The following is a 5,215-nucleotide window of genomic DNA, read 5'->3' as shown; positions in this document are numbered from 1 at the left end:
CTGAGAAAGTATTAGAAGAATACACATTTCTTTTAAAAAAGGATGAAAACAGGTGATGTTTCTCATGATCACAGTAGATGTTTATCTTCATATGCTTTGTACACTAAACATTTATTGTTTCACAATTCTGAATAGGCAAGAAAGCACTTGTAGAGAGTGGACAGGAGCAGGAGGTAGTGAGGCCTTCTGAACACAGTAGGCAAGCAGAGAGGCGGTTAGGGAAACAGGTCAGAAATACAAAGCACTCCCATTGGAAGCTAATGTCCCACTGATTTTTTTTTTTGGGGAAGTTGAAGCAACAAATTCATTTTAATATAACAGGGGAAAAAAATGCAACCCCCCAAAAAAGTAACAACTTGATTACAGGTAGGGAACATGAAACAAGAGTACTACATAGATCTGAGCAATGTGTAACTGCAGCGTGGCAAACTAGAGTCTCCAAGTCCTTTAGATGACGTGCTCAAAAGGGTTTTCCATCTTCCAGGAGGCTGATTGCTGGGGGAGGAGAGGAAGGATCTGCAATTAGGTTGATTAAAATAGTGGTCCCAGCATGGTCTGCTCTTCACTGTTGCCAGGAGACTAGAAGGCTGGGATGAACTGCTCAAACTTTTTATAACAAAAATAGTTATTTACTTCCACACCCTGTGATCTCGGTCCTCCCCAAGGCTGCACCTTCTCCATTAGTCCTCCGGAAAAAAAAAATCCCAACCCAACTTCACTTTCTTATACTTGTGTTAAGTTGGATTTACCATGTCCAAAACCACACCAATTTTTCCCTCCATCTTCCTAAACCAGTGCCCAGCTCCAGAAGCTATGCTAACCATTCGGGGGTTGTCCTTTCACTTTTTATAATATTAATCCTGTCTTTCCTTCCTGATCTGGACCCTCATCCCAGATAAGCAGGTCAATTCCAGGTTACTTGCCCCCACTACAGGATATATATCTGAAGCAAAGGTTGGCTACATGGCTCAGCTGATGAGGACATTGAGATGGGCAGCCACCCACAGGTTATTAAGTAGGCATGCACTACCTGCAGTCAGGGACTTATGCTTATGGTAACCTTATCCTTGTAAGGTTCCCATAACACTTCAGGAAACAGAGCATCTTAATGTAGACACCAAGTCAGGCTACCTTACCAATTTACTCAAGTTTTTCCCCTCCCCTTTCCCAACTCATACAGAAGTGAAAGGAAATGCTGAGTATATCATGAGAGATGGCTATAGTCCAAAGTGAAATCCTAGTTCTTCCTTCAAGTCTCTTTTGATGGCCATCCTAGAGCATACTGGGGGGGGCAGGGGAGGGATGGAGACACGACTGTTGAAAGCCTGGAGATCTCCATCTGTCACTGTAGTCCAATTCAGGCCATTTGCTTCAGCGTAAACTTCATCCTCCCTAAAGCCAAGTTTGTTAATGAAACTGAGCCAATGTGCCTTTTCTATGGCTTTCTCTTGTTGTATCTGCTTCTGCAAAAACTGTGCATGCCAAGAAATAAGCTCGCCTTTTAGGGTCTAAATGCCAACACCTTGAGCGAAAGGGAAGGGGCTGCAATGGATGGATAGCAGGCGTGACACAGTTTTGTTAAGGAAGTATAGAGATGATAGTGAGGTAGAAGATTGCAAAAATAGCAGCAAGATTAGCTTTAAGTTTAAATCTCTGCTACAAATGCTGATGAGTGCATGTGGGGGAAGGGAGTTTGAATGCCAAGAGAGAAAGAATCCTTGCTCCTGTTAACACAGCAGCAATCAGGCAATAGCTGGAAAGAGCCATTTAAACCTCCCTGTGTAGTGTTGAAACACAGCACGTAATTACTCATCATGCTCCTTTCTGCCCGCTGGAGGAGCTGTACCGCGCAGCCACCTCAGCACCACTGGTCTGCACGACTCGTCAGGTACCCTCCAGATCATGCGATGCAGAATTCACACAAGTACCTGAAAGTTTCCTGGCTAAATTCCATCATCTTTTCAAGGCTTCCATAGTCACTGCACCAAGCTCTCTACCTACTTGTGCTTGGACAGAGAAATGGCACTGTGCACAGGGAAACATAGCCTGAGAATAAGGGCAAGCAGCAGCAGTGCTAACAGAAAGTCTGGTTTGGTCCTTAGTCTTCAGGTACCAAACTGAGACACCAGCCCTGTTAGTGGCCCTGATCTGCATTTGCTCCAACATATTCACCCAGTACAAACAAGTATCTCTGAAGAGGGCAGGCACATTCAGAGACTCTGTAGGGGCTCAGATGGTAGCACAAAGGCACAGCCATGTTAGCAGAGGATACAAACTATTACTAGCACTAGAAAAAGAGTTTCAGGTTTCCCACCAGTACTCTAATAGAAGCGTTTCTGCTTCAAAACCACCTTGACTGGATGTCAAGGACACATTATAAAGGCAGGTCAATCCAGGTGTGAAGCAATGTAGATAGAGAGAGCAGAAGCAAAAAGCCTAAGAATACACCCAAGAACCTTAAACCCAGCAAGCTTACTATGGCATCACTGCATTAATTGCTTCCTGCAACCTCAGATGCTAATTACTTGTGGTTTAATTTTCGTACTTGCCATACTTCTGTCCAAATTAAAGTCAACCTAATTTAATGCCCCAACACAAACAGACTCCAAGTGCCTTTTTCCTTGAAAGCTTTTGCTGCTAGCCAGTACCTGGACACCATATTAGGAATAGCATTATTTTAACTCCTAAGTGGCTTCTGTCTTATGTGTTGCAAACTGGGAAGACAGTCAGAAAAATAGTGCAAGAGGTAGAGAATGTGCCTTCTCTCCTGTGTGCTATAGCCATCCACTTTCAACAAAGGCTGCTGGGAGGGAAATGCAGCCCAGAGACATGCACCTCTATACATTAACAACGTCCAACAGATGTTTCTCAGGTTCATTTCCTGACTGACCATAGAGCCCACAGATGCTTTTCAAGCTTATCTTCAACCATTCCTTTCTATTTACAACCTCTTCTTGGACAGCAGCCTCCTAGCCTTGCCAATACTCCTTCCAACCTGGGTATTGCTCCTCTGACATTGTCCATGCCTCAAATTTCTAGAGGGTCCTTGCAGCTAAGAGAAACATCCACCCCATTTGTTGCAGCATCTCCAGCCCCAATGGCCACACAGCATCAGGCACAGAGGAGCCCCAGGAGGGAAGGGAGGATGCAGCATAGACTTTCTATAGATCCTGAAAAAGTCAAGACTGCTTTGAAGGGTCTGCATAAGCAAAATCTGTTATTTAGCTCCCTGACAGCAAAGCAGGTGGTGAATTTACAGAAATCCTTCCCCAAACAGTTTTGCCACAGATTTCTGTCACTTCACAAAAGCTCTTCCCTTCCACCTTGATGATGACCTTTGCCACTGATGGCAGGAGATGAGGATGTTTGTTTCAGCAGAGAGATGGCTTTGCAAATCCAGAGGAATCTGGAGGTTATTGAGTAGCTGACACAAGGAGGATTAGCAAGAGCATGGGTTATCTTCATAATAAATACAGCCTGCCACACATCTCCACATTTAAGAACAGCCTCTCAGGGTCAATAGGCTTGGTAGCTTAGATCAGTCAATAAGACCTAGTATTAGCTTCAGCAAAAGTGTCAATTCCTGCTTAATAAAACATGGTTTATGTTTTGAATCTCCCAGAGAGCTTTCTACTGCAAGCTTCTCCTTAAATGGTCAAATCCCTTCAAAGCCCAGGGGGCAAAATAAAAGGCCTGGTGGGCCAAGAACAATGTTTTGAGCCTGCATGAGCAACACATTGGTGCAAAGTCAAAACTCCCCTCAGCAACACGGGACAAGGAAGAAAATGGGCAGGTGGAGACCTCCACAGAATACAGCACTTTCCAAATGCCTCAGCACTACTTTGCTTTTCTCACAGCTTCTCTCACCTGTCCTCAACTGCCATCACACACCATCCTAGGCCCACAGCCTACACACAAGACATGTAGTCATTGTTAGGCTTGCGAAATCCGAAGAGAGATACACTAACATGCATCCAAAAGCCACCATCATCTCCAGGAGCAGGACTTTCTATACCCACCCTTCCCTTTGCTTTTTCCCAGGCAGAGAAACAGGGAAATACTTACCTTTCTCCATGCAAACCAACCCTGCCCCCTGAAGCAGCCTCACTACTCCTGTCTCTGCCTCCTGCCCCCTTTTCCTCCCCTTCCCTCTCCACATCACCCACATGTCATACCACATGAGCTACCAAAGCCTTCAGCAGATGCCCTCATTACCTCCAGCAAGGCAAAAAGCAGCCACAACCCAGAGCTGAAACCTTGTCACAGTTTGTAATGAGCTGATGGGAAAATATTTCTGCTTGATTAGAACCCTTAACAAACTCCTGATTATTATGAGTGGAAGCTTGCTGGCCTCCTGTTTTGTCCCATCTGTAACAGCAGGACAGCTTCTTGCATCCCCCCATGTATCTCTTCCACTCAACTCAGGAGGAAGAGGTATAGCAACTCTTCACTGATTTGTACCACACACTGGCAACAGCAAAAGAGAAATACTGCTGGTGTTAATATATCAGTCTTTGCTGTAAATCAAGGGTTAAGCTTTCTGCTGCTTGGGAAAAACCTTTAGTCACTGGCAATGTCACCAAAGAACCAGTGAAAGACAGAGTCATGTTGCACCCCAGAGTGTGTTGTGGTTGGGGGTTTAAAGACCCTTTAACAAGTGCTTGGAACCAGGATGCTCTTTTTCCATCTATTAGGAAATTGTCCCCCTCAAGCACTGAGTACTGTCAGGTGATCTCACCAGCAGAGGAAACATACAAAATATGAGTTTACAAAGCAGCATGAAGTCAATACTACATGGTGAGCACAGAGACGGGGACTCCCAAGGCAGAAACATGGATCGGGTACTGCCACACTTCTCCCACACATCCTCCTTGCTGGCAGCTTCAGGAGGAGGCCAGAGGGCCTGGGACTGGGATCCCTGCAGGTTAAGCTTGTGGTGTACCTGCAAGGCTGTACTCTGAATCACATCAAGTGTTTTCTTGTCTTCTTTCAGACTGGGACCAATGACATCCCCATGAGACCATGCCCCTCAGCAGCCTCCATGTTACCCCAGCACAGTAGGATCACCAGGCAGTGGTGATCAATAGGAAGAGCCAATCCGTCTTCACCCCACATACAAAGTCTGGGTCTTCATACCATGGAGGGGTCCTCCACCTTCCTCTCCTGTCCAACTGTCTCCACCTTAAGGCCTTCCACTTTGCCTCCTCCAAATTCT

General features: G+C 45.5%; 1 long non-coding RNA gene across 2 annotated transcripts; it reads right to left on the bottom strand.

Moving 5' to 3' along the window:
- Nucleotides 1-290: 290 nt before the first annotated feature.
- Nucleotides 291-4,203, bottom strand: LOC134172772 (uncharacterized). 2 transcript variants are annotated; one of them, XR_009968007.1, is made up of 3 exons: nt 4,066-4,174; nt 2,546-2,648; nt 291-606 (listed from the first exon to the last, which is right to left on the bottom strand). It is a non-coding gene; the product is annotated as an uncharacterized LOC134172772 (long non-coding RNA). The 2 variants fall into 2 exon arrangements; XR_009968006.1 differs by lacking the exon at nt 2,546-2,648 and having other exon boundaries at nt 4,062-4,203.
- Nucleotides 4,204-5,215: the final 1,012 nt, after the last annotated feature.

This window comes from Pezoporus occidentalis, unplaced genomic scaffold (assembly GCF_034315485.1).
Source record: "Pezoporus occidentalis ecotype Australia unplaced genomic scaffold, CSIRO_AGI_Poc_V1 ctg47, whole genome shotgun sequence".
NCBI lineage: Eukaryota > Metazoa > Chordata > Aves > Psittaciformes > Psittacidae > Pezoporus > Pezoporus occidentalis.
Note: the sequence above shows the minus strand (reverse complement) of the source record. Positions and strands in the feature narration are given on the sequence as shown.